Source organism: Bos grunniens, chromosome 12 (genome assembly GCF_055505025.1).
Source record: "Bos grunniens cultivar Pamir isolate PY7600 chromosome 12, Bosgru_T2T1.0, whole genome shotgun sequence".
NCBI lineage: Eukaryota > Metazoa > Chordata > Mammalia > Artiodactyla > Bovidae > Bos > Bos grunniens.
The window spans coordinates 26,717,283-26,744,896 of NC_141176.1; the positions used below are offsets into that span (position 1 = coordinate 26,717,283).

The 27,614-nt window shown below is 39.2% G+C and overlaps 1 protein-coding gene across 36 annotated transcripts in view; it reads left to right on the forward strand.

Moving 5' to 3' along the window:
- Window positions 1-27,614, forward strand: part of LOC147361561 (uncharacterized) — a 631,042-nt gene that overhangs the window by 34,414 nt on the left and 569,014 nt on the right. For 3 of the 36 annotated variants that reach the window (XR_015138090.1, XR_015138104.1, XM_086329385.1), the window contains one exon: window positions 2,311-2,878. The exons of the other annotated variants lie outside the window; for them this stretch is intronic. The gene's annotated coding sequence lies outside the window, so the exon portion shown is untranslated. Of the gene's footprint in view, window positions 1-2,310; window positions 2,879-27,614 lie in introns of those variants that run through there. 36 annotated transcript variants of the gene reach the window in all.

Genomic DNA, 27,614 nt, shown 5'->3' on the forward strand with positions numbered 1-27,614 from the left:
CTTTCTAAATTCCATATGTATGTGTTAGTATACTGTATTGGTGTTTTTCTTTCTGGCTTACTTCACTCTGTATAATAGACTCCAGTTTCATCCACCTCAAAGGGAAATACTTTGAATTTCCCCTAAAGTCAGGAACAAGACAAGGGTGCCCACTCTCACCATTACTATTCAACATAGTTTTGGAAGTTTTGGCCACAGCAATCGGAGCAGAAAAAGAAAGAAAAGGAATCCAAATAGGAAAAGAAGAAGTAAAACTCTCACTGTTTGCAGATGACATGATCCTCTACATAGAAAACCCTAAAGACTCCACCAGAAAATTACTAGAGCTAATCGATGAATATAGTAAAGTTGCAGGATATAAAATCAACACACAGAAATCCCTTGCATTCCTATATACTAATAATGAGAAAATAGAGAAATTAAGGAAACAAGTCCATTCACCATTGCAACAAAAAGAATAAAATACTTAGGAATATATCTACCTAAAGAAACAAAAGACCTATATATAGAAAACTATAAAACACTGGTGAAAGAAATCAAAGAGGACACTAATAGATGGAGAAATATACCGTGTTCATGGATCGGAAGAATCCATGTAGTGAAAGTGAGTATACTACCCAAAGCAATCTGTAGATTCAATGCAATCCCTATCAAGCTACCAACAGTATTTTTCACAGAGCTAGAACAAATAATTTCACAATTTGTATGGAAATACAAAAAACCTCGAATAGCCAAAACAATCTTGAGAAAGAAGAATGGAACTGGAGGAATCAACCTGCCTAACTTCAGGCTCTACTACAAAGCCACAGTCATCAAGACAGTATGGTACTGGCACAAAGACAGAAATATAGATCAATGGAACAAAATAGAAAGCCCAGAGATAAATCCACGCACATATGGACACCTTGTCTTTGACAAAAGAGGCAAGAATATATAATGGAGAAAAGACAATCTCTTTAACAAGTGGTGCTGGGAAAACTGGTCAACCACTTGTAAAAGAATGAAGCTAGAACACTTTCTAACACCATACACAAAAATAAACTCAAAATGGATTAAAGATATAAACATAAGAAGTTCTTAAGACAGCTCAGGGATCTCAGATGCAATATGGGTCAAGAAAACTTAAGAAAAAGAGAATCCCTGATGACTCAGCAGTAACAAATCAGTCTGTAGTGCAGGAGACGCAAGCAGGAGACATGGGTTCAAGACATGGGTTGAATCCCTGAGTCAGAAAGATCCCCTGGAGGAGAAAATGGGAACCCACTCCAGTATTCTTGCCTTGAGTATCTCATGGACAGAGAAAAGTGGTGGGTTACAGTCCATGGGGTCACAAAGAATCGGACACAACTGAGTGACTGAGCACATGCATACTTTAATTTTATATCACATTTTTCTCTATTTGAGGAAACTTTAGTTCTGAGAGGTCTGAGAGCTGTGGTTTCTGGTTTCTTCGAGGGCTCCCTTTACTGCAACTCTCTCTTCTTTTAGGGCTTTGCATGATGTCTCAAAGCTCTCATCATGCCACAATAACATTCCCACCTCCCTTTCCTTCTTTTTCTTGCTAGTGCCTATAGTTATCTAATATATAACATCTAATATACATTACATCTAATACATCTAATACATCTAATATGTATATATTATGTATATATACATATTAGATGTAATATGTATTTATTTTTATGGTTTCTCTTTTCATTTAAGGTTAGTTCCTTCCACCAGCTAGATAAGTGGAGAAACTTCTGTCTTCCTTGTTCTCTGATACATCCCGGACAGAGTTGGGTACATCATAAGCACTCAGTAAACATTTGCAGAATGCTGTGAAAATTGCTTGGATGCAGTAATGCCAGTCTCACAAATTATGAGTTTTATCAGGTTTCCCAAGTTCCATAAACTTCAATGAAAACTAGAGCAGGGATGACACAGTGTAACTCCCCAGCCTCTCAAATTTCATTATTTAAAAACTGCAAAAAGTTTTCCTTAGGTGGGAGATAGACGCTCCAAGCAGCTTCCAGGCAAACTGTTTCTTTATGATGGAGATAGACATCTTTAAGTTACGCAAAGGTAAAGAAAAGTCTTGGAGTCCAGATGTGGGTCAAAGGAGCTTACAGTGCTTTGGGGATGAGAATAAAAGGGCACAGTGATTCAAGGCAGTGGTACCACTTGGTTTGCTTGAAGGAGAAAGAGACTGGAGATCTTTTTTGTGGAGACAACATAGAACATTATAAAACAAATCAAAACATAGGAGTGGCCCATATTAACCTCTGAAGCAGGGCTTATATTTTATACTTATCCCAACTTTTTCTGTAGTTTTAACAGAAAGAAAAACTAGCCAGCAACAAAACAACCCTTCTGTGTACATGGTGATGTAGCTGGGGCCTGAAGCTGCACCTTGGTAAGGCAAGTGACTGTTCTCTTAACTTGTTTAAGAATGGGCTTAACTCAGTAACTGAGGCGCCCAGCATCACAGCAAGGAAGGGATGACAGCTGTGCTGTGCTCTAGGTAAAAAAGGTTGCTAGGTTGAAAAAAATTGCCTCTAAATTTACTCATTAATCCTACTTGGAGAAATATATGAACATGAATTATTTTATATTCTAGATGATTATCATTTAGTTTCCAAACCTGGAGCACCAGGCAGAGTCTGTTGGAGGACTGAAAGATACTTTGGAAGCGATGTGTCCATCTATTTTAATACACTGTGCAGTGATCATCATAAGAGGTTAACAAGAAAAAAATCAAGCATGACTATAGAAAAAAAATAACTGTATTCTGTGGTGCCAGTCTATGACATTCTAAAAAGATAGTACAGTGGGAGAAGTAACACATTATGGCATCAGATTATTCCTTATTTCTGCCTATAGTAAAAAAAAAAAGAAATAGTATCTGTTGAAAAGGGAAAATAACAGAATCCAATAATATAAGTTCCAACAACAATGAAGCCTTTTCAAAACTCCGTGCCTGGTGAACAAATATTGCAACTCCAAAGGGGAAAACAGATTTAACAACCTGGAAAAGAAACCTGTGATGCCTGAGATAAGTAAAGAAGGCTGAACTGTGTGTGTAAATGAACTGACACATACTCTTTTTGAGAAGTAGTTAAGGAGAAAACAAGGATTGTAGAAAAAGATCAACTGTGACAATGAAAGAAAAATTCTAAACCAGTTAATACTATTGATGAACTAAAAATATTTCTGGAGGCTGTGAAGAGCAGTAATAAAGCAAATGAACCAAAATGTCTCCCATCACGGATAAAACATATAAACTAATTATAGTACAAGAGAAAATGACTGGCCTAGTAAATAGGTTAAGGAAATTTAGTATACAAATATAGGTAGCCGAAAATTCAGTGATGTAGGAAGTCTCATTTGAGGAATAATTAAATTTTTTTCTTGAACTGGACCTTTTAAAAATACCATCAAAGACAATAAAATGTTTTTGGCTATATTAACTGAAACATAAAAAAGCATTAAGGTAAGACTGAAACTTAAAATGTGGTTCAGATAACTGATACAAACTTGCTACTTAAAAATACTTTACTGCCAGTTTTATATGTGAAGTTACGGATACTCAGATGGTAAAGAATGCACCTGCAGTGCAGAAGACCTAGATTTGATCCCTGGGTTGGGAAGATCCCCTGGAGGAGGGCATGGCAACCCACTCTAGTATTCTTGCCTGGAGAATCCCCATGGACAGAGGAGTCTGGTGTGCTACAGTCCATGGGGGTTGCAAAGAGTTGGACATGACTGAGTGACTAAGCACACATGAATACTTAAGAGTTCATGTGAGAAATTGTCAAGTGGGGAAAAAGACTTTAGAATCATAATTGTCCAAAGAGTAATGTCATACTACCTTTTTGTGTGTAGGAAGACAGAAAAACTCAAAATGGGAGGAGAGGGAAAGTTTACAGCAGAAGCTTCTACAAAATATTCATGAAACATTCTTTCCTGCACTTTGAAAATCACAGTATGCAGTCAAAGAAAATGTTGACAGGAAATGAGTTCTGTGTGTGAAGGACATGGAGCCAAAAAAAAGTTGATGAATATTGGTTTTTACACAAGAAAAAATAAGCAGTAAATAATCATTAAAAACATATGTTTTGTTAACTATTGATATGTAAATTAAATTTTAAGATATAATTGAATTGGCAAAGTAAGTTAAATAAGATTCATGATTTTAAAAGTTTGTGCATATGTAGGTCAATGATATTCAGAAGCAATATGAAAATGTAGCTTAATTACATATAACTTTTAAATTCACATGTGTGTATATCTTTATAGAGAGGTGTGTATAGGTAAAGATATGTATATGCATATATGTGTATATATACATACCAAATTGCCAACATCCGCTGGATCATCGAAAAAGAAAGAGAGTTCCAGAAAAACATCTCTTTCTGCTTTATTGACTATGCCAAAGCCTTTGACTGTGTGGATCAAAATAAACTGTGGAAAATTCTGAAAGAGATGGGAGTACTAGACCACCTGACCTGCCTCTTGAGAAACGTGTATGCAGGTTAGGAAGCAACAGTTAGAACTGGACATGGAACAACAGACTGGTTCCAAATAGGAAAAGGAGTACATCAAGGCTGTATATTGTCACCCTGTTTATTTAACTTATATGCAGAGTACATCATGAGAAATGCTGGACTGGAAGAAGCACAAGCTGGAATCAAAATTTGCCGGGAGAAATATCAATCACCTCAGATATGCAGATGACACCACCCTTATGGCAGAAAGTGAAGAAGAACTCAAAAGCCTCTTGATGAAAGTGAAAGAGGAGAGTGAAAAAGTTGGCTTCAAGCTCAACATTCAGAAAACTAAGATCATGGCATCTGGTCCCATCACTTCATGGGAAATAGATGGAGAAACAGTGGAAACAGTGTCACACTTTATTTTTTTGAGCTTCAAAATCACTGCAGATGGTGATTGCAGCCATGAAATTAAAAGATGCTTACTCCTTAGAAGGAAAGTTATGACCAAGCTAGATAGCATATTGAAAAGCAAAGACATTACTTTGCCAACAAAGGTCCGTCTAGTCAAGGCTATGGTTTTTCCAGTGGTCATGTATGGATGTGAGAGTTGGACTGTGAAGAAAGTGGAGTGCCAAAGAATTGATGCTTTTGAACTGTGGTGTTGGAGAAGACTCTTGAGAGTCCCTTGGACTGCAAGGAGATCCAACCAGTCCATCCTAAAGGAGATCAGCCCTGGGATTTCTTTGGAAGGACTGATGCCGAAGCTGAAACTGCAATACTTTGGCCACCTCATGTGAAGAGTTGACTCATTGGAAAAGACCCTGATGCTGGGAGGGATTGAGGGCAGGAGGAGAAGGGGACAACAGAGGATGATATGGCTGGATGGCATCACTTACTCGATGGACATGAAGTTGGGTAAACTCCAGGATTTGGTGATGGACAGGGAGACTTGGCATGCTGCAATTCGTGGGGTTGCAAAGAGTCGGACACGACTGAATATATCAGAACTGATCTGATATATACACATAGAGAAAGATATTTTCTGGTTAGAAAAGTAAACAACCCTTTAACCACATTTTAAATTCTACTCTACTAATATTTATTTTTCCTTGGCACTTTTCTATTCCTTTCTTTATGTATGAGGTATAATCCTGAAAGTGATACTACAGAAAAGGAGGACAAAGAATTGGGATGAAAATATCACAGGGCACTAAAATAACTCCACTACTGTTTGGGCTCTGGCCATGCTGGCTTGACTCCTGAACATGTTTCCTTGAGGCGAGTGTCCCTGAAATGCTCTGGGGAAAACTGGAGATGGTTTAAAATCATAGCCTTGAAATTCATCCTAATCACAAATTTGATCTTTTCAAAGAGAACATGCTCCTGAAGGATTTTTACACATGGTAGCAGACTTAGAAGGCTTCCAGGTGGCTCAGCTGGTAAAGTGTCTGCCTGCAATGCAGGAGACCCAGGTTCGATTCCTGGGCCAGGAAAGATCCCCTGGGGAAGAAAATGGCAACCCACTCCAGTACTCTTGTCTGGAAAATTCTATGGATGAAGGAGTCTGGCAGGCTACAGTCCATAGGGTCTCAAAGAGTTGGATACGACTGAGCAACTTCACTTTCACTTTTTCATCAGATTTAGAAAGCTTTTAGTGATAAAGCAATAATTCAAATATTAGTTTGAGGTGCATTCTAAATGGTGACAAATGTGGAGAGAGGGGAATTGAAAAAACCAAATAGAATCTAATAATTTATGATAATAAATTTCATGAAGGGGACATAAAAAATGGAAGAGATAGAGCCATTCTGAGGAATTATTTTATCTGCTGTTTCAGATATATTGACTATATGTGCTGTTTCCAGATTTGAGTTCATCTAATCCAACCAGTCCATTCTAAAGGACATCAGTCCTGTGTGTTCATTGGAAGGACTGATGCTAAAGCTGAAACTCCAATACTTTTGCCACCTCATGCGAAGAGTTGACTCATTGGAAAAGACTCTGATGCTGGGAGGGATTGGGGACAGGAGGTGAAAGGGACGACAGAGGATGAGATGGTTGGATGGCATCACTGACTCGATGGACATGAGTTTGAGCGAACTCCGGGAGTTGGTGATGGACAGGGAGGCCTGGCATGCTGCAGTTCATGGGGTCGCAGAGTCGGACACGACTGAGTGACTGAATTGAACTGAACTGAACTGAAGACTTTGTGAATTTAATTCTTACAGAAATTTTCCCATAGTTTTAAAGTTTGAGAAAATTAGCTACCTGTTTTGACCAACTCTTCATTGCAAAAAATTTTTTTAAAATTCTTTGTGAATTTACTTCTGTCAATTACACAAGATACAGCAAGAGTACCGTTTTCTTAAATAAGAAGAAATAATTGTCTGTATTACAATAGGAAAGATGGACATTATGTTCTTAAAATGATACAGATATTGTGTTATTGAAAAAGTAAATAGTGCACAAAATTTCTAAACAAAGCAAGAATCTATAATGGTCTTAAAAGTGCATCTGCTATATTTTAATACAACTTTGATTCTGTTTTGTATCTGTCCTGCAACTTGGAATGAGGATGCTCTGTGGGTAGAAGAGATACTTATGGAATGAAAATTAGAACAAATGAAACTTCCTGCAGATATCCTGGAATGAAAGGAGTCGAAGGGAAAAAGTTAGTTTCCAAAGAACTACAAAAGCATGCTTATCCTGCTGAGGAAAAGATTCATGGTTACAGATTATGTGTTTGAGTTTGAAAGTGCTAAGCAAACCTTAGCGAAAATGTAGGAATATGGTCCAAAGAGATTTAAAAGGAAATCTTGAGTCATAAAAGAACATTGAGGAGATTCATAAAGAAAGACATGTAGTAACAAGTCATAAGATGAAATTTGTCTGTACCATCAACACATATGCTCAATAAAGTCTCCTGGGAATTTTATAGAAAATGCAAATTACAGTGGAATTTAAAAGCTAAAAAAGTTGAAATAATTATAAGAAAAAAGGCAAATGTGAACTGCTGTTTGATACACGAGGAATAGTAGAGATGGGTTTCTTTGTTCTTGTACCAGAAACAGCTTCAAACACATTTTATGGCTTGCATCCGTTGCATTTGGGGTAGAGTAGACTGATGCAGTCCATGGGGTCACCAAGAGTTGGACACGACTGAGCGACTTCACTTTCACTTTTCACTTTCATGCATTGGAGAAGGAAATGGCAATCCACTCCAGTGTTCTTGCCTGGAGAATCCCAGGGGCAGGGAAGTCTGATGGGCTGCCGTCTATGGGGTCACACAGAGTCGGACATGACTGAAGCGACTTAGTAGCAGCAGCAGACTGATGCTCAGCGCTGAAGAACTGATGAAATATTTTGGTCACCTGATACGAAGAGCTGACTCATTAGAAAAGACCCTGATGCTGGGAAGGATTGAGGGCTAGAGGACAAGGGGATGACAGAGAATGCTTGGATGACATCACTAACTCAGTGGATATGAGTTTGAGCAGACTCTGGAAGATAGTGAAGGACAGGGAAGCCTGGCCTCCTGTAGTCTATGGGGTTGGAAAGTTGGACACGACTTAGCAACTGAACAAGATTGATGCTTTTCTCACAGAACAGGGAGCTTGTTCTGGGATCCAAAGACCTCAGCTCTTTGCTGTTAGCTGAGCCATTTGGTTCTGACCTTTGTGAATTTTCATCTTAAAGTTATAAAATGAAGGAGTAGGGCTAGATGATTTCTCAGTTTCTTCTTGAATGCAGTTCTGAGTGTGTTATCTTTAGTTCATTTGACTAAACTTGAATAATGACCATGTTAAGAAAAACTGATGTGGCCAGGCTGGATTTTGTTCGTGAGACCAATAAAAAGATCCTCAAAAAGAAGGCTCTTCATATTGCCTTCTAGAGTCAGTAATGGTTCAAGAATATTTTTCTTTTCAAATAATCGTAGAAGTAAATTATGAGTTCTCTGCATGACACAGTACTTAATATAACCATTTAGATTATTCCGTTGCAAACTCTTTCACCCCCAGCTGGTTAAACCTCTCTCAATCCTTTCTGGTGGGGCTCCAAGGTTCAGTCTTCTGGTATTTAAAAATCAAAACTGAACACTGGCAGCCACTGATCATGAATTGAATTCTTTGCATAGATCCTAAAACCAAACACCATACTTGTTTTCATCACTCAGATCTTTTAAGCTGGGTCAAGTTTTATAAGAAGGTGTTTTCATTTAGCCTTGACTCTTAAAGCTCCATCAAAATGCCCCGTTCTCGCTGGCTTCCCGGAGCTCCTAAATTTGTGTTGGTTTAGTGCTTGCTTGTTTTAAGTTTACTCCCACTGATATTCTCTTCCACAAACACACATGAAGGAAGCTTGTTAACATCCTTGTCCTTTCCAACAATCTCAAAAATCCCTGCTCTGTTAGTATTATCTTCCTCCACTCCCAGTGGCCTGATTTAGTCATCATGAAAGGATGAAGAAGGCAGTTCAAATGCAAATAGATAAAAGTCAGGGTTTAGATCATTACAGACATTGAACTAGAAATTTGACTGATCTTCAGTCAGTCAGTCAGTTCAGTCGCTTAGTCGTGTCCGACTCTTTGCGACCCCATGAATCATAGCACACCAGACCTCCCTGTCCCATCACTGACTCCTGGAGTTCACTCAAACTCATGTCCATCGAGTCGGTGATGCCATCCAGCCATCTCATCCTCTCTTGTCCCCTTCTCCTCCTGCCCCCAATCCCTCCCAGCATCAGGGTCTTTTCCAATGAGTCAACTCTTCGCACGAGGTGGCCAAAGTACTGGAGTTTCAGCTTTAGCATCATTCCTTCCAAAGAACACCCAGGGCTGATCTCCTTCAGAATGAACTGGTTGGATCTCCTTGCAGTCCAAGGGACTCTCAAGAGTCTTCTCCAACACCACAGTTCAAAAGCATCAATTCTTCGGTGCTCAGCTTTCTTCTGATCTTACTTATAGCCAAACATATGTGTTTGTCAGTATATAGAGGGAGAAATGTATTAGATCTTTAGGGAAACAACTTTGTGTGGCATTAGATTTTGAGTGACATTTCTGGGGTGTGACATCACACTGAAAAATGTCCCCCAGTACAGTACATTTTTGAGTCTACAGTCCCCTCAATATGAGTTAAGGACAGAGAGCTCAAGTGGAACTTAGTGAAAGAATTTCTGGGGACTAAGACAAATACAAGCATATGAAGTTTTGTGTGATCTGATCTGGCCTAATCGACAGAAAAATGGACTACTCTTCCAACATTATTCCATTTTTGCTCTCTCAGCTAGGGTTTTGGTGTAAGTTGGGCAGCAAACTGTTTGAGGTTACTCAGGTATGTACCTGTGATCCCTAAATATTATGAAGAGGATTCCACACTTGTTCAAATTCCACTCTTTATCTCCCATATACTTCCTCTCCTACTGCAGAGCCGTCAGACCTATTTCTCTCAGAGTTCTTTCCGAAAAACTTGTTTTCCATTCTTAGCCTCTGTACCTCTTTTCTAATTTTGCACCATTGAATAACAAATAATGAACCTGGCAAAGGCAGAATCCTCCTTGGAAGGCAGGGAAGGGGGAATAGATAGACAGGATCCTTAGCAAGGTTAGTGGTTAAAAGCCAGCCTCTTATTAATTTTTATTCAATCACACATACATTATCTTTATTAAACTTTATAATGCTGTAGTGTGACATGTATTGTTTTTCTGTTTACATGCAAGAAACAAAGTTTCCAGGAGTTTACAGAATTTGCTCAGAGTCTCATAACTAGAAACTGTTTCAGCTGACATTGTAAATCCTGGTCCTGTAAGAGCCTAGAGGGCAAGTTTTCTGTGGGACTGGTTAAGGTCAAATCCATTCCCTGTAAAGACTGGATTAGCCAATGGTAATGCTGATACCCTTTTAACAAAATGGGTGGACAGGTCCTGACTCAGGATCTCACTAGTTTCAATGACTTGACTGCTTACACATAGGTTTAGGAACCTTCCACATGCATACAAACCTAAATGAATGCAATGTATAGCAGAGCACTGTACAATTATCACACATATACTCAATACAGAAGTCATATCACAGTCTTGCATTTTCCATTCAGGCATATTAGCAAAGATAGTTCCATGTTTAGGGATCCTCAAGATCACTCAGTTTCAGTGATTTGCTAAAAGGGCTCACAGAACTCAGAAAAACTGTACTATTCATAGTAATTGTTTATTGCATCCAAAGGATACAGATTAAAATCAGCAAAGGCAGAAGGGTCACAAATTGGAGAGGAGAGACCAGAATCAATTTTTGGTTGTCCTTTCCCAGTGGAGTCACTTGGCAGAGCTTAATTCTCCCAGCAATGACACGACAGATGCACACAGTGCATTGCCTATCAGGGAACTCACTCAAGCATTAATGTCTAGAGCTGCTATTGCAAGTTGGTCAAATCAGTCAATCTTAAAGGAAATCAACCTTGTATATTCATTAGAAAGACTGATGCTGAAGCTGAAGCTGCAACACTTTGGCCACCTGATGTGAAGAGCCAACTCATTGGAAAAGACCCTGATCCTGGTAAAGATTGAAAGCAAAAGGAGAAGGGGGCAGCAGAGGATAAGATGGTTAGATAGTATCACTGACTCAATGAACATGAATTTGAGCAAACTTCACAGTGAAGGACAGGGGAGCCTGGCATGCTGCAGTCCATGAGGTCCCAAAGAGTTGGATAGGACTCGTGCATATGACTGACTTTAGTTATTTCATCTCTAGCTCCCCCCAGAGGTCATACTGACTCAGCATGGCCCAGACTCCCACTATAAATCACATTGATCAACTATCTGGCAAGTCCCAGAGCTACAGGTATATAAACAGTCTTATCAGGCAAGATATTTCAAGAGTCTAGAGGATATCTCCCAGTAGCTGGTCAAGGGCCATTAATTTTTTGGAAAGTTACAAGATTTGAATATCCCAAACCTGCTAACTTAACTCTTTGGGGAAGTCGCTCAGTCGTGTCCGACTCTTTGCGACCCCATGGACTGTAGCCCACCAGACTACATCCATGGAATTTTCTAGGCAAGAGTACCGGAGTGGGTTGCCATTTCCTTCTCCAGGGGATCTTCCTGACCTGGGGATCGAACCCAGTCTCCTGCATTGCAGGCAGACACTTTATTGCCTGAGCCACCAGGGAATCCCTAAACCTAACTTTTTACTGCACAGTTAAGATAAATCTAATAGGTATATGCAGAAATAAATTGAAATAGAATTGGCCACCTAAAATGTAGCTTCTTAGAGAAATTTTAATCACTTAAAGAGTAGGTGATTTGGGACATAAAATTTTATTTTCCAGTAGAAAGTGTTACTCAACACAATAATTAAGAGAAAGTATAATCTTTCAGAATATTTTATATTTGTAAGAAAAATCATTCAAAGCCAGAGTTTAAATAGATCAGTGGTTTTAAAAATTATGGTTCAAGGTTCCTGAGTCACCACTGGATTCGGAAGTTTTGAAAATAGGACTTGTTGGGTGAATGGGCAGGCTTTTGAGTGCCTGATGTTCTTTCAACCAGAGCAGCTGTGTTTCAAACTATTTTCCTGATTTATATTTCTGGGTAAAAGCTCATCTGAATAAAAGGTTTAAAAATGCAAAACAGAACTGAAAACCAATTGTTACAGGTTTAATTGTGCCTCTCAAAGACATTATATTGAATCGGAACCTTCAGTGCCTCAGAAAGTGACCTTTTTTGGAAATAGGGCTGTTGCAGTTATAATTAAAATCAAGATGAGGTCATACTTCAGTGGGCAGTATGGAGTGGGCCCTTAATCTAACCTGACTGGTGTCCTTGTAAGAAGAGAAGAAAGATGCTCAGGGAGAAGGCAGTCATGTGAAGACAGAGGCAGGGACAGGAGCAGCTGCAAACCAAGGAGCATTGAGGAATCCTGGGAAACACCAGAAGCCAGAAGCAGCCAGGAAGGATTCCCCTCTCTAAGTTTCAGAGGGAGCGTGGCTCTGCTGATACTTGGATTTTGCACTTCTAACACTCTGTACTGTGAGACAATAAATTTTTGTTATTTTAAGCCACCCAACTTGTGGTGCTATCTTACGATAACGTTAGAAAACTAATGCACTGACTAGTCTGATTTCATTCAACTGATCGAAAATTAAGAGGTTAGGCAGCTTACTGAAGACTGAGAGTACCAAAGAGATCTACTGTGTATCTGTTCAAAAAATATGCTGTAATTCTGTGTGTTTTAAATGGATCACGTTATTTAGTTAGCAACAACAACAAAGTATATTTTCATAGATAAAACTCAAGGTTTCTTAAGTAGTCTTTATCAAATCATCATAAAACACCTTAAATATATAAAATTTTTGTCAATTATATATCAGTAAGTTTGGGGAGGGAAGACATAGCCTGGCTGATAAAATTAGGCTCCTGAAAGCAGTGCAGATTTTTGCAGCTGCAACTGAGAAATGGAACTATGTATCAGTTTTTCTGGCCTGAGTTAAAAGAAAACCGGCTAGTAGGTTTTTAATACATTCAAGTACTCATTCATTATTATTTTCACTAGAGGGAAAAGAACTTGGTGTGGGGGTGGAAGTAGAGAACAGCGTTTTCAATAGTTGACTTTGTTTAGTGGAATAAGCAAAGCATATGCAAGAAAAAAGAAAGTCGTAGTCCTTAATTAGATGTTACTCAGGAGACGTGAGTTTGATCCCTGGGTCAGGAAGATCCCTTGGAGAAGGGCATGGCTACCCACTCTAGTATTCTTGTCTGAAAAATCCCATGGACAGAGGAGCCTGGAGGGCTACAGTCCGTGGTGTTGCAGAGTCAAACATGACTGAAGCAACTGAGCACAGTAGCCCTATTTTCGCTATTTATCAAATCTTAAACTTAACCTTTGAATCAATTACCCATGACTATATTGCCATCCAGCCCAAAACTCAATGGCTTAACAGAAACAATGTACTGTTGTTGTATCTGCAGGAGGTTAGTCTTGGCTGGAGTGTCTCTGATTCAAATGTCTTTCAGGCTCCTTAGATCAGCAGGATGGTGTTAGAGAATATTTTTCTCATAACAATGGAAGAAGTAGGTGTAAGAGGGCAGTGAAAAAGTGAGCGTGAAGTTTCTTAAGGCCTAGGCTGTAGGCTGGCATACTGCTATTCCAGCCCTGCATCGCTGGGCAAAGCAAGTCATGTGATGTGTTAGTTAGCTAGGGCTGCTGTAGCAAAGTACTGTAGACCAGGTAGCTTAAAACTATGGAGATTTATTGTCTCACTGTTCTAAGCATGAAAGTCCAAAATCAAGGAATTCCATTAGACCAAACTCATCCATTTTGAACACTCTGGCCATCAGAATTTTTTTGTTTGTTTGGCTGTGCTAGGTCTTAGTTATGGCGGGAGCCATATCTTCTATCTTCACTGTGGTACATGTGGATTTTGAGTTGAGGCATGTGGGATCTAGTTCCCTGGCCAGAGGTGGAACCTGCATGAGGAGCTCAGAGTCTTGGCCACTGGACCACCAGGGAAGTCCTTGGGCATTAGAATCTTAAGGCAGTGTGAGAGAGGCCATCAGGTCCTGCTGTTCATACTTAGAAATTAAAAGAGCCTAACTCAGGTTTTTATGAAGAAACCAAAGAACGTGTTAATAAGGATATAGCTCCACCATAAGTAGAAGATTGGGAAAGATAGCCCCAATATTTTGTAGTACTGCCTGTTGAGAGTCTTTTTTCTCACCCCTTGAATCTTGCTTAAATTTGTGGAAAGCGGTGTTGTTTAAGTTCTGGATCTTAGGACTCCAAAGTCTTGCAGGTTTCATCTTTGCTATCTCAGAATGTTCCCTAAGACCACCATGTGAGGAAACTGATCTGTATGCTGCAGGGTGAGAGGCCGTGTGGAGGAGAACCATGGTTGCCCAGGTGATAGCCCATGACAGCCAGAGTCATGTCAGGGTGGCAAAGTGTAAAGTTCTGGTCCCATCTTAGTCATCTTTGTGCCCTACATTCTCTAGTCTCATACCAGCTGCCCCCAAATCTCCGCTTCAAGCTATGTTTTATATAAATGATAAGACAGATTTTACTGTTTTCCTTTGCATGAACTCAAATTATAAAACTTTAATAACAAAAATTTTAATTGATTGATTGATTTGGGAAATCCACTTTGAATGAAGGGTGGCTTCCTGAAGTTTTCTGCTTTGCTAACATGAACAGGCAATTCTGTGTTCCCTCCACAAGATCAGCACACTCTTCAGTTCAGTGTTGGGAAGGGCATTTATGCTCTTGGAGAGAAGAGTAATTTCCTGTTTGTTGTCTGAGCTGGAAAAAGATCTCTTCTTGTGCCAAGAACATCACATAGATTTCATCTTGTCTGATAATTCTGATTTGTGGTGACTGCCTGGAATAATATTAAGAAATATTGCAAAGCCACATCCAGGTTCAGTTATAAATGATTGACAGTGTCTTTCCTGGAGAGGAAATAGGTGGTTGGTACACCTTCCATTGTATTTCCTACCGTTGGCCATGGTACTTACTCTGAAAACAACTAAATGGCTCCTTTCCTCTAAAAGTAGCAACACTAAGGGATTTCTGTTTAATCACTTTGTACCCAGTAGGCATAGTTTATAAAGTTATATTAGCTAGCCTAGATAGAGCTTAATAAGATTCACTGATAACTGACATCATTAGAGATAGTAATCTCATCTAAAGTGTAAAGGCTATTATTTTGGTCATTCTTATTTATGCAGTTTCTTTAACAATCATGTATAATGGTTACTTATTTAATCCATGGCAATATTTTTTGCAATAAACAATATTTTTAAACTATAAAATAAAGCTACAATGATAAAATTGCCGAAGTCTGTAAGAGTTAAATTGAGAGGTGAGGGTTAGCCAACTATGGCCAATGGCTAGTGGGCCAAATTCAATCTGCCACCTGTTTTTTGTTTTTGTTTGTTGGTTGGTTGTGCCAGGCAGCATGTGGGCTCCCCAATCAGGGATCAAACCTGTGCCCCCTGCAGTGGAAGCATGGAGTCTTAACCTCTGGACCACCAGGGAAGTCCTATCTGTTTTTATAAATAAAATTTTATTGGAACACAGCCATTGGCCTATGGCTGTTTTTGCACCAGGATAAGAGGATCCAGTAGTTGCAGTGGAGACCAGCAGAGTTGAGTAGCTGCAGTGGAGACCTTATAGCCTGCAAAACCTGAGATATTTGCTATCTGACCTACTACAGAAAAAGTTTGCCAACCCCTGATGAATTGAAATGGTTAAGGAGCTAATGCTTATTAACTGCTTTCCATATTCAGGGAACTGGAATGGACATAACCCTTTGATGGGCTCTTTCCTACTTAAAAATGGTAGCACAAGAGGTGTAGCCCAAGTAGTGGTTTTTAATCCTGTCTGCATATTAAAATTAACTGAGTAGAGTTGTTAAAACTATTAAAACTGGGATATGACCCATGTGAGATATGCATATTTTTGAAAGCTGCTCAGCTGAATCTGATGTGCTATAAGGTTACAAAGCATTGATCAGGGTTATAATTTTATATTTCAGCTGTTTGCTCTTACAGAGGTTAGATGGTATAACTAGCCTGTTTGATTTCAGTGGTTCAAATATTATAGAAAGTAAATCTGAAATAGCTTAACAAAATGGAATATAAAAATTTCCGGGAATGTCCGGTACTAATTCAGACTGAGCCATTTTAAAGTCCCAAGCTGAAAGAATTTTTGCTGATCCAATTTTCTTTTTTGTAAAGCATCCACAAATCTCCAGATTCAAAACTAAGAGTCAGGCTAACAAAAAAGTTATTTAAGTCTATTTTTTTTGTGTGTGTGCCTTACTTTCTTAACACTCTTGAATCATTTACTTCAGAAAATAAATCCTGATATAGTTATATTCTGTCTTGCAGTTAGAAATCTTGTTCACATTGAAATACTACTTAGAAAGTACTTGAAAAATTGGGTAGAATACAAGAGGGTTTAATTTTGGCTAGATAAAGACAATTTTTTTCTAGTTCAACATGTGGCAAATTATAATGGGTATCCCAGGAATAGTGGCTCAGGAAGCTCTTTCACAGCTCTGGTTCTAAGGATATATATATACACTCCTTGTCCTGTTGAGTGCACCACTGACTTTTTATGAGTTTAAGTAGTAATTTTGATAACAAATTTTTTCATAGACATCTGAAAGTAAGACTTCTGTGAATTGCTGGAATTACACAAAGGCAGAAGTTATTTATAGATGGAGAAACTCACACTTTAACATGCTTATTCCAAAGATGTATCTTGAGAATTTCCTAGGCAAGTTAGTGCACCAATAGTAAAAATTATACATTTATAATTTAATTTTTACCAGCCTAGCAACTAGTTCAAGCATATGTGTAGATGAAAATTTCCATCCATTTTGCCAAATCACACTTCATCAATCTGAAAAATCTGTCTTGGCCACACCCACCCTATTTGGTGCCAGTTCTCTTCACTACTATGTTCTTCTTCACTACTGTCTTCTCAAAGCCTGAAATTTCCTCTCCCATCAAACTAGGAAAACTTGGAAATCTCTTGGCTAGAGATATTCTTACAGATCCTTAACGAAATTCTGATAGATTGTAATGATGAGAAGAATCCATCTTATTTTTCTTTTAAATCATGCTCTCTTTATACTCTTCTTTTCTTACTTTCTGTGGAATTGGCAATGCCACCATGAAAACCAATCTGTTCATCATCATCCGAGAATATCTGTTTTCTACTGAGACTAGTTTCTCTTTAAATGATGCATGCATTTTTCTTTGCAGAAGACTGCAAAATCCTGGGTCTGCTTCCCTAAAGTGTCTCTATCTTGGAGCAGGACCTCAGACTGTATCAGAAGTAACATTCTCCACAGTGAGAGAATAACATTCTCTTAGTGCATATATATATATATATATATATATATATATATATATATATACTGTACATATGTTCAATTGCTCAGTCGTGTCCAACTCTTTATGACTCCATGGACTGTAACCCGCCAGGCTCCTCCATCCATGGGATTTTTCAGGCAAGAATACTGAAGTAGATTGCCATTTCCTTCTCCAGAGGATTTTCCAGATCCACAGATAAACCTGTGTCTTCTGCATTGGCAGGCAGATTCTTTACCAGTGAGCCACCTGGGAATATATGTGTGTGTGTGGTGTGTGTACATATATGTATATGCATATATATATAAAATTTCTTTTTTATATACTCTTATTCCCATTTCTAGAGAAAAAGTACTAAGAAGCACAGTGTAAAAAAGCACAGTGATAACACAGGAAAGAAATTTGTATTTATTTAGTATCTAATATATGCAAAGCCTTGATAAGCACTTCACATATGTTATTTAATCGTCATAAGAAATCATCATACAGGTATTGTTTCTATTTTTACTAATGAGTAGGTGGATTTTCAAGGTCATAAGCTGCTAAACAATCTCTTTTTTATAGTCCTATGTAACTAACAAGTGATCAATTAACATTAATTATAAATCAGTGGATTCTTTTTTAATGAGCTCTTGCTCATTAAATTTGGAAATCACTTTTCATTTTTTCATATATGCCTCAGGATGCATCACAGGCATTTATGAATGAGTAATTTCCACCTCCATATGAGGAATGTGGTAACTTTCCAAAAATATCTACATACCCAGAGTAGCTTCCCACCACCTCCTAAGAGTAAGTTAGGTCTCTTTATGATGTCAACCCTCTGAAGCTAAGTCCTTTTTCTTTAGTTGAAGGGTACAGCTTTGAAAATGACTGCAGTTTGATATCTTACAACTTATTGCAGTTCTCTGCAAGTTCAGACATTTTCTGCAGTGAACAGAAAGTACAAATGTAGCTAAGTGTTAATTAAAAAGAACATCTTGAGTGTAAACATTAAAAATTGATCACCTTCTGTGAGCAATTTAATTTATGACCATTAACATATTCTAAGCTGATGTCTTGAGTTTTACTAGAACATCTCTTGGTGCATAATGAAGGGAAAGAAGGAAGAACCCTTAACACGAATTTATTTAAATTCCTTTCTTCCTAGTCCGGAGAAGGCAATGGCAACCCACTCCAGTACTCTTGCCTGGAAAATCCCATGGATGGAGGAGCCTGGTGGGCTGCAGTCCATGGGGTTGCTAAGAGTTGGACACGACTGAGCAACTTCACTTACACTTTTCACTTTCATGCATTGGAGAAGGAAATGGCAACCAACTCCAGTGTTCTTGCCTGGAGAATTCCAGTGACGGGGGAGCCTGGTGGGCTGCCATCTATGGGTCGCACAGAGTCGGACACGACTGAAGCAACTTAGAGGCAGCAGCAGCAGCTTCCCAGTCACAGTGGGTGTGCAAATTCTAAGGCCAGAGACATGGCTACTTCAGTGTTGGTTTAACTGCAGCAGCTGAAGAGCAACGGCATCCCAGTGTCCCTGGCCCCCCCACTCCTCGTGTTCGGATTCACACCATCAATTCTGCATCGTTGTAATTGTTTTTGGCAAAGTGGCAGACCTGTGGAGTGGCTCTGACAGCTTTCCTTTCGTTTTGGGTTATACTAAATCATTAATGAGTACATTTATTTATTGAATTTTCAGCTTGTTCAGTAAGGTGTAGCAGAGTATGCATATGAGAGAATGAAGAAAAGAATAAATTAAGTTTCATCACCAAAGTCAGCCAACTATCTCCATGAGCTTAATTAAGGGAATAATTTTTCCCTTTAGTTCCAGAGTCTGTTTTCAATGTCAAGATCTGGATGCTGCATTTTGAAAATATTACTAAATACAGTTAGTGTCATCAAAAATGAGAACTCGGGGGAATTTCTTGTGGGTTTCTCTTTAGGTCCCTTAACATGTCCTACCTTTTATTAAGTCCCTTCCCTAGTCCTGGCAGTCTAGTGACTCTGGGCTTTTCTGATGCTCCCTGCTTGCTCAAAGCTCCATGCAGTCATTCTGTACATGTCTTCTTCCCTCCCTCCCTCCTACTCCTCCAAAAATTCACTGATTCTCTACTCCATTCCTTTAGCATTTCATTCTAATAGGAAATCTGATTTATCTATGGCAGGTATGAGCAGGTGACAATGACTCTTCAAGGAGGTACAAAGGTGCCTGCTTTTAAAAAGTGTTAAGTGACTTCAATTTTGAGAGATGAGAAATCTTCAAAATCCTATTGTGTAGAATGTCTTAGAACTGAATCTGCCATGTCTTTTTTCATGCTTGACTGTTGTATGGGCAAGATGAAAATAAGTTCATAAAAATTTTTTCTTTTTAATTTTTAAATTTTTATTCATTTATTTTTGGCTATGCTGGGTCTTCATTGCTTTGCGGGCTTTTCTCTAGTTGCCACAAGTTGGGGCTACCCTCTAGTTGTAGTTTGTGGACTTCTTATTGCAGTGGCCTCTTGTTGTGGAGCATGGGCTCTAGGGTGCGAGGGTTTCAGTACTTGTGGCCCTTGGGCTCAGTAGTTGTGGTTCCTGGGCTCTGGAGCACAGGCTCAATAGTTGTGATGTACAGGCTTAGTTGCTCTGTGGCATGTGCTGCTGCTGCTGCTGCTAAGTCACTTCAGTCATGTCCGACTCTGTGAGACCTCACAGATGGCAGCCCACCAGACATGTGAGATCTTCCCAAATCAGGAATCGAACCCATGTCTCCTGTATTGACAGGCACATTCTTTACCACTGAACCACCAGGGATGCCCCCTCAAAATTCTTAACTAAATTTATCTTATAATAACCAAGAAGGGATTTCAGAATGGGCTTGGAAAAGAATTTTAGGTACCCCAATATTCATCGCAGCACTGTTTATAATAGCTAGGACATGGAAGCAACCTCGATGTCCATTAGCAGATGGATGGATAAGAAAGCTCTGGTACGTATACACAATGGAGTATTACTCAGCCATTAAAAAGAATGCATTTGAATCAGTTCTAATGAGGTGGATGAAACTGGAGCCTATTATACAGAGTGAAGTAAGCCAGAAAAAAAACACCTATACAGTATACTAACACACATATATGGCATTTAGAAAGATGGTAATGATAACCCTGTATGCGAGACAGCAAGAGAGACACAAATGTCTAGAACAGTCTTTTGGACTCTGTGGCGGGGGGGAGATGATTTGGGGGAATGTCATGGAAACATGTATAATATCGTATAAGAAACGAATCGCCAGTCCAGGTTCAATACAGGATCCTTGGGGTTGGTGCACTGGGATGACCCAGAGGGATGGTATGGGGAGGGAGGTGGGAGGGGGGTTCAGGATGGGGAACACATGTACACCCATGGCGGGTTCATGTTGATGTGTGGCAGAACCAATACAATATTGTAAAGTAATTAGCCTCCAATTAAAATAAATTAATTTAAATTAAAATTTTGCTTCATGTAAAAATTAGGGTAATATTTTAATGAAGATATTGTGTTTCAGTGTAATATGTGATCATATGTGTAGCAAATTATAAGATTTAAATCTTAAAATAAAACTCTACCTAATAGCTCATCAAAATAAAAGTGTATTGAGTGCTGATGGCCTCTGGCTTATTTTTAGCAGGTAACTTAGTGAAGGGCTTGCAAAGGTATAATTGTTGGTGTCATTCTTCAAACCCCAGCACAAAAACAAGACAGTATCCAAGTGAAATTCTAGTGTACTAAAAATAAAACGAAGTTTGAAAGAGAGAGTTTAGTTTTATTACATTGTCAAGAAAATAAAGTGAAGTAATTTATTTTAACATAAACTTAATCATCAGTGAAATTTTAAAATAAATAGTATTTTAAATGTTTCAATCCAAACTAAATATTTCTTTGGAATGTTTTAGGGTAATGGAGCAAAAAATGAATTCTGTTTCCCAAATCCTACAGCTTTAAGGACCACTTTCATAGCAGTACAGAGAATATATCATTAAAAAATGTTGGCAGTTTTATGTATTTTATTTGGGCTCTGGACTCTTGTATATTTATGAGAAGAAGGAATGTGGATAAAAGAGATCTTTCTGTTCATTGTCTGATGAATACCTATGTGTGACTATTGCCATAACCATTTCCAGATATTTTTTCCAAGTTTCCAAAAAAATATGCATTTATCTACTGCATTAAAAAATTATTTAAGGTTCTTAAAAAGTCTGATTATACTATTAACTTATCAAAAATTTGCATATGAAAATTAAACTCTAGCTAGATAATAAAATTTATGCTATGATTTTAATTCCTCAAAAAAGATAATCACACAGGTTCATAATTTCCCACTGGGCATTTTTCACTTGGCATCTTAAGGGGCTAGTACTGATTATAGTGGCATTGACATGATGGGTCTGGATTCAGGGAGAGCAGGAATCAGAAGTGTGCATCATTGTCAGAATGACATTCCAAGTACCAAATCAATCATTTTGTAGCTGATCAACTTTAGAACACCACTGCAAAATGGGGATAGTAACAGCCATTTCACAGAAATTGCAGGAGGAGCACAGGAAGCTATGTGAGGAACTATATTATGCCAATTAGTTATTATAACCTGGAAAAGAGTAAGGGAAAAACAAGACAAGTCAATTTTGTCCTCCCCACCACCCATCCCACTAAACCATCTTGGTCAAGGATTATTTGTGCCTCCAACAGACAGTTATACAGAACAGCTGATACTGAACAATGAGGATACTTTTCGGTTGTGACTGAAAGCAATTCATTAATCTTAAGGAAAAAAAAAAAAAAAAAAGGAATTCATTGGTTCATGCAACTAGAAAGCCTTAGAGATGCCGGAAAAGATGTCATGAGGAATCTTCTTCTTTTTCAGCATTTCTTGGCTCTGTTGTCCTCTGTGGTATCTTCATGCTCAGGCAAGCCACCCCCAGATGGTGGTGAGAATGGCCCCAACAATTCCCAACCTTGTGAAGTCCCTTTGTGCTTGAGATCTCAGAAGGGCAGAGACTCTCAATTCTCTTATCAGTCTAGGGATTGTAAATCACCGAGGGTGGGTTTTGTGCAACAGCCTCCCCCTTCACCCCTAGGAAGAGAAGGGACAGTTCCTAAAATAAGAGCATCCAAAAGGGTGATGGGCAGACAAAAGTTGTCTGATACCTAGTACTCTGGTTCAAGTGAAAAAAAAAATAGACCGTATTCTATAAGGGGTAAAGAGGAATCTCAGAGGGTTAGAAACAGGAAATGAGATACAACAGGGCCACAAGGAAATTGGAACTGCAAAGTCTCCCCTACAGCTAAGTGGGGTTGGGTTTCCCACTTTTCTGTTCTTATAGTATCCTGAACTTTCCCTATCATAACATTTGTGGCATTTATCATAATCAGTTCCTCTCAGTCCTTTTTGAAGATTAAGCCTATGAAGGCGTGGGCTTTTATTGTCCCATCTGCTGTTGAATCCCTAGCATCTATGGTAATGTAGGGATCCTAGTAGGCTTAGCAAATATTTGGATGAGTGGATAAATAAATGAGGTTGCTCACTTTGTCTCTCATGGATAATCCGTCATTCATGTACATCTGCTCCATTTATACGTTCTTCCTGCTATACATTGGTGTCTTTGTTCTCTTGTATATACTTATCATTGGCTTTGCCCTGCTATATCAGTAATTTGACCCTGATTTTGCCTGTTCTTTTGGCTCTAGAGTCTCTCAGTTTCTCAACTGTAAATTTAAGGAGAATAAGAAACATTTGGGTCATTGTCCATGCTTTATCTAGGCAACTGCAGGTGGGGGTGGGGCTATGTTGTCACAAACTATGTAGGGCTGCATAACCCGTCTCTTCACCAAGGGCTCAAGTGATCCATAGAGGAAAAGTGATATAATCAATTTGTCTCAAATCAGATTTTAGTAAATGAAACATTGCCATAAGTCATATTTACTAGCTCCCAAAAGGTCACTTTTCATTCCAATCCCAAAGAAAGGCAATGCCAAAGAATGCTCAAACTACCGCACAATTGCACTCATCTCACACTCTAGTAAAGTAATGCTCAAAATTCTCCGAGACAGGTTTCAGCAATACGTGAACCGTGAACTTCCAGATGTTCAAGCTGGTTTTAGGAAAGGCAGAGGAACCAGAGATCAAATTCCCAACAATGCTGAATCATCGAAAAAGCAAGAGAGCTCCAGAAAAAACATCTATTTCTGCTTTATTGACTATGCCAAAGCCTTTGACTGTGTGGATCACAATAAACTGTGGAAAATTCTGAAAGAGATGGGAATACCAGACCACCTGACCTGCCTCTTGAGAAATCTGTATGCAGGTCAGGAAGAAACAGTTAGAACTAGACATGGAACAACAGACTGATTCCAAATAGGAAAAGGAGTACGTCAAGGCTGTATATTGTCACCCTGCTTGTTTAACTCATGTGCAGAGTACATCATGAGAAATGCTGGACTGGAAGAAACACAAGCTGGAATCAGGATTGCTGGGAGAAATATCAATCACCTCAGATATGCAGATGACACCATCCTTATGGCAGAAAGTGAAGAGGAACTCAAAAGCCTCTTGATGAAAGTGAAAGTGGAGAGTGAAAAAGTTGGCTTAAAGCTCAACATTCAGACAGCTATGATCATGGCATCTGGTCCCATCACTTCATGGGAAATAGATGGGGAAACAGTGGGAACAGTATCAGATTTTATTTTTCTGGGCTCCAAAATCACTGCAGATAGTGATTGCAGCCATGAAAATAAAAGATGCTTACTCTTTGGAAGGGAAGTTATGACCAACCTAGATAGCATATTAAAAAGCCGAGACGTTACTTTGCCAACAAAGGTCTGTCTAGTCAAGGCTATGGTTATTCCCGTGGTCATGTATGGATGTGAGAGTTGGACTCTGAAGAAAGCTGAGCGCCGAAGAATTGGTGCTTTTGAACTCTGGTGTTGGAGAAGACTCTTGAGAGTCCCTTGGACTGCATGGAGATCCAGCCAGTCCATCCTAAAGGAAATCAGTCCTGGTTGTTCATTGGAAGGACTGATGCTGAGGCTGAAACTCCAATACTTTGGCCACCTCAAAGTGTTGACTCACTGGAAAAGACCCTGATGCTGGGAGAGATTGGGGGCAGGAGGAGAGGGGGACGACAGAAGATGAGATGGCTGGATGGCATCACCGACTTAATGCACATGAGTTTGGGTGAACTCTGGGAGTTGGTGATGGACAGGGAGGCCTGGTGTGTTGCGATTCACGGGGTTGCAAAGAGTCAGACATGACTGAGCGACTGACCTGACCTGAATTCCCTTAAAAGCCATAAGTGGTCTAGTGTCTTGAATATTATTCAGGGCTACTATAGGAGGTAGATCTTTCATGTATCATAACTATGACTTTTCCTCTCATCTGTTCATATATTAATAAGTGTTGGTAGTTCCTGCTGAGGCAATAGAGTCTAGACTCTACTCTCTAGATGTAGAAGAAGTTACATACTGACTGTCCTTGAGAACCTTACAAGGGAATCATTCATTCAGTCAATATTGATTGAGCTTTGAGTTCCTAGAATATGGTAGGAGCCATGCAAGAAAGTGGGGGTGAATGAGATAGATAGTCCCTGGTTTGCAGAGTCCCTGGTTACCTTAGTGGGAAAGATAAACAATTAAAATAATTATTATAATATTCATGAAAGCCGTAAAAGAGAGAAAAACTTTAAGGAAGCAAATAAGGGGCGGACTTAACTTCAGCTAGGGGACTAGGGAAGTCTTCCTGAAAAAGTGGAGTAAAGGTGGGCATGGGAAGAGGAACAAGGACTTTATAAAAGGAGAAAACTGGAATGATCAATATTTCAGGCATGGAGTCGTGTGAAGAGGAGTAGAGGAACTGAAAGGAAACACACAACGCACACATGCCATATAGTAATCAGGGTTTCAGGAGAGATACTTTTATTTTAGAAAAAGATATCCCATTATGTGTAGCTTTGTTGTTATGCTTTTCTCATTTACTATGCATTATGGAAATTGATCCAAATCAATTGGTAAAGATCTAATTCAAATGAATACTTTTAATGACTGCTTACTATTCCATGTTGTGGATATGCTGCAGTTTATTCAACTCTTCACAAATGGGTGGGTCTTTCTTTGATTCCATCTTTTGCCACTAAAAGAATACTGTGTAAACATCATATTCTTATATGTACTGGAAATTTTTGTTTCCTAGGAGTGTTGTTTCTGGACCTAAGATGCATGTAATTAAAAATCATACAATAGTGAAAAGCTGAACGCTTGTCATGTAAGATCAGGAACAAGACAAGGATGCTCACTCTTCCCACTTTTATTTAGTATAGTACTGGAGGCCCTAGCCAGAGTGCTTAGACAAGGAAAAGAAATAAAAGACATCTAAATTGGGAAGGAAGAAGTAAAACTATCACTGTTTGCAGATGACATGATATTAGATGTAGAAAACTCTAAAAATGTCACCAAAAAACTGTTAGAACTAGTAAGTGAATTCATTAAAATTGCATGATACAAAATCAGTATACAAAAATCTGTTGTATTTCTATACAGGCATAATGAACTCTTAGAATAATTAAGAAAACAATGGCATTTACAATTACATAAAAAGAATAAAGTAAATTTCAGGTGGTGAATAAAGAATCTGCCTGCCAAACAGGAGACGTGGGTTTGATCCCTGGGTCAGGAAGATCCCCTGGAGAAGGAACTTGCAACCCACTCCGATATTCTTGCCTGGGAAATCACCAGAGGAGCCTGGTGAGCTACGGTTCATAGGGTCACAAAGAGTTAGACATGAAAACATGTAAGATGTTAATGAAAGAGATTGAAGACACAAATAAATAGAAAGATATTCTGTGCTCATGAGTTGAAAGAATTAATATTGTTGAAATGCCAATGCTGCTATAGTATTGGCCGTAGTTAGTATCTCATATTTGAAAGTTGTTATGACAGTAAATCTTAAAATTTCTCATAAAAAGAAATGAATGGTGCACTTACTGTGGTAATCATTTCACGATATATAAAAATACTAAATCATTATGTTGAACACCTGAAATTAGTATAATGTTATATGTCAACTTTTTTTGTTGTTGTTGTTGTTTAGTTGCTAAGTCGTGTCCCACTCTTTGGGACCCCATGGACTGTAGCCCGCCAGGTTCCTCTGTCCATGGGATTTCCTAGGCAAGAATACTGGAGTGGTATGCTGTTTCCTTCTCTAGGAGATCTTCCTGACCCAGGGATCAAACCCAAGTCTCCTGCATTGCAGATGAATTCCTTACCGCTGAGCCACCTAGGAAGCCATATAGGTCAACTGTGTGCTCATTCGCTCTGTCGCGTCCGACGCTGAGACCCTTTGGACTGTAGCCCATGAGGCTCCTCTGTTCCTGGGATTTTTCAAGTAGGAATACTGGAGTGGATTGCCATTTCCATCTTCAGGGGATCTTCCCAACCTAGGGATGGAACCTGCATCTCCTGAGTCTCTTGCCCGGCAGGCGGTTTCTTTACCGCTGAGCTGTTGAGGAAACCCCATATGTCAACTATCAGATCAGATCAGATTAGATCAGTCGCTCAGTCGTGTCCGACTCTTTGCGATCCCATGAATCGCAGCACGCCAGGCCTCCCTGTCCATCACCAACTCCCGGAGTTCACTCAGACTCACATCCATCGAGTCAGTGATGCCATCCAGCCATCTCATCCTCTGTCATCCCCTTCTCCTCCTGCCCCCAGTCCCTCCCAGCATCAGAGTCTTTTCCAATGAGTCAACTCTTCGCATGAGGTGGCCAAAGTACTGAAGTTTCAGCTTTAGCATCATTCCTTCCAAAGAAATCCTAGGGCTGATTGCCTTCAGAATGGACTGGTTGGATCTCCTTGCAGTCCAAGGCACTCTCAAGAGTCTTCTCCAACACCACACTTCAAAAGCATCAATTCTTCGGCGCTCAGCCTTCTTCACAGTCCAACTCTCACATCCATACATGACCACAGGAAAAACCATAGCCTTGACTAGACGAACCTTTGTTGGCAAAGTAATGTCTCTGCTTTTGAATATGCTATCTAGGTTGGTCATAACTTTCCTTCCAAGGAGTAAGTGTCTTTTAATTTCATGGCTGCAGTCACCATCTGTAGTGATTTTGGAGCCCAGAAAAATAAAGTCTGACACTGTTTCCACTGTTTCCCCATCTATTTCCCATGAAGTGATAGGACCGGATGCCATGATCTTCGTTTTCTGAATGTTGAGCTTTAAGCCAACTTTTTAATTCTCCTCTTTCACTTTCATCAAGAGGCTTTTGA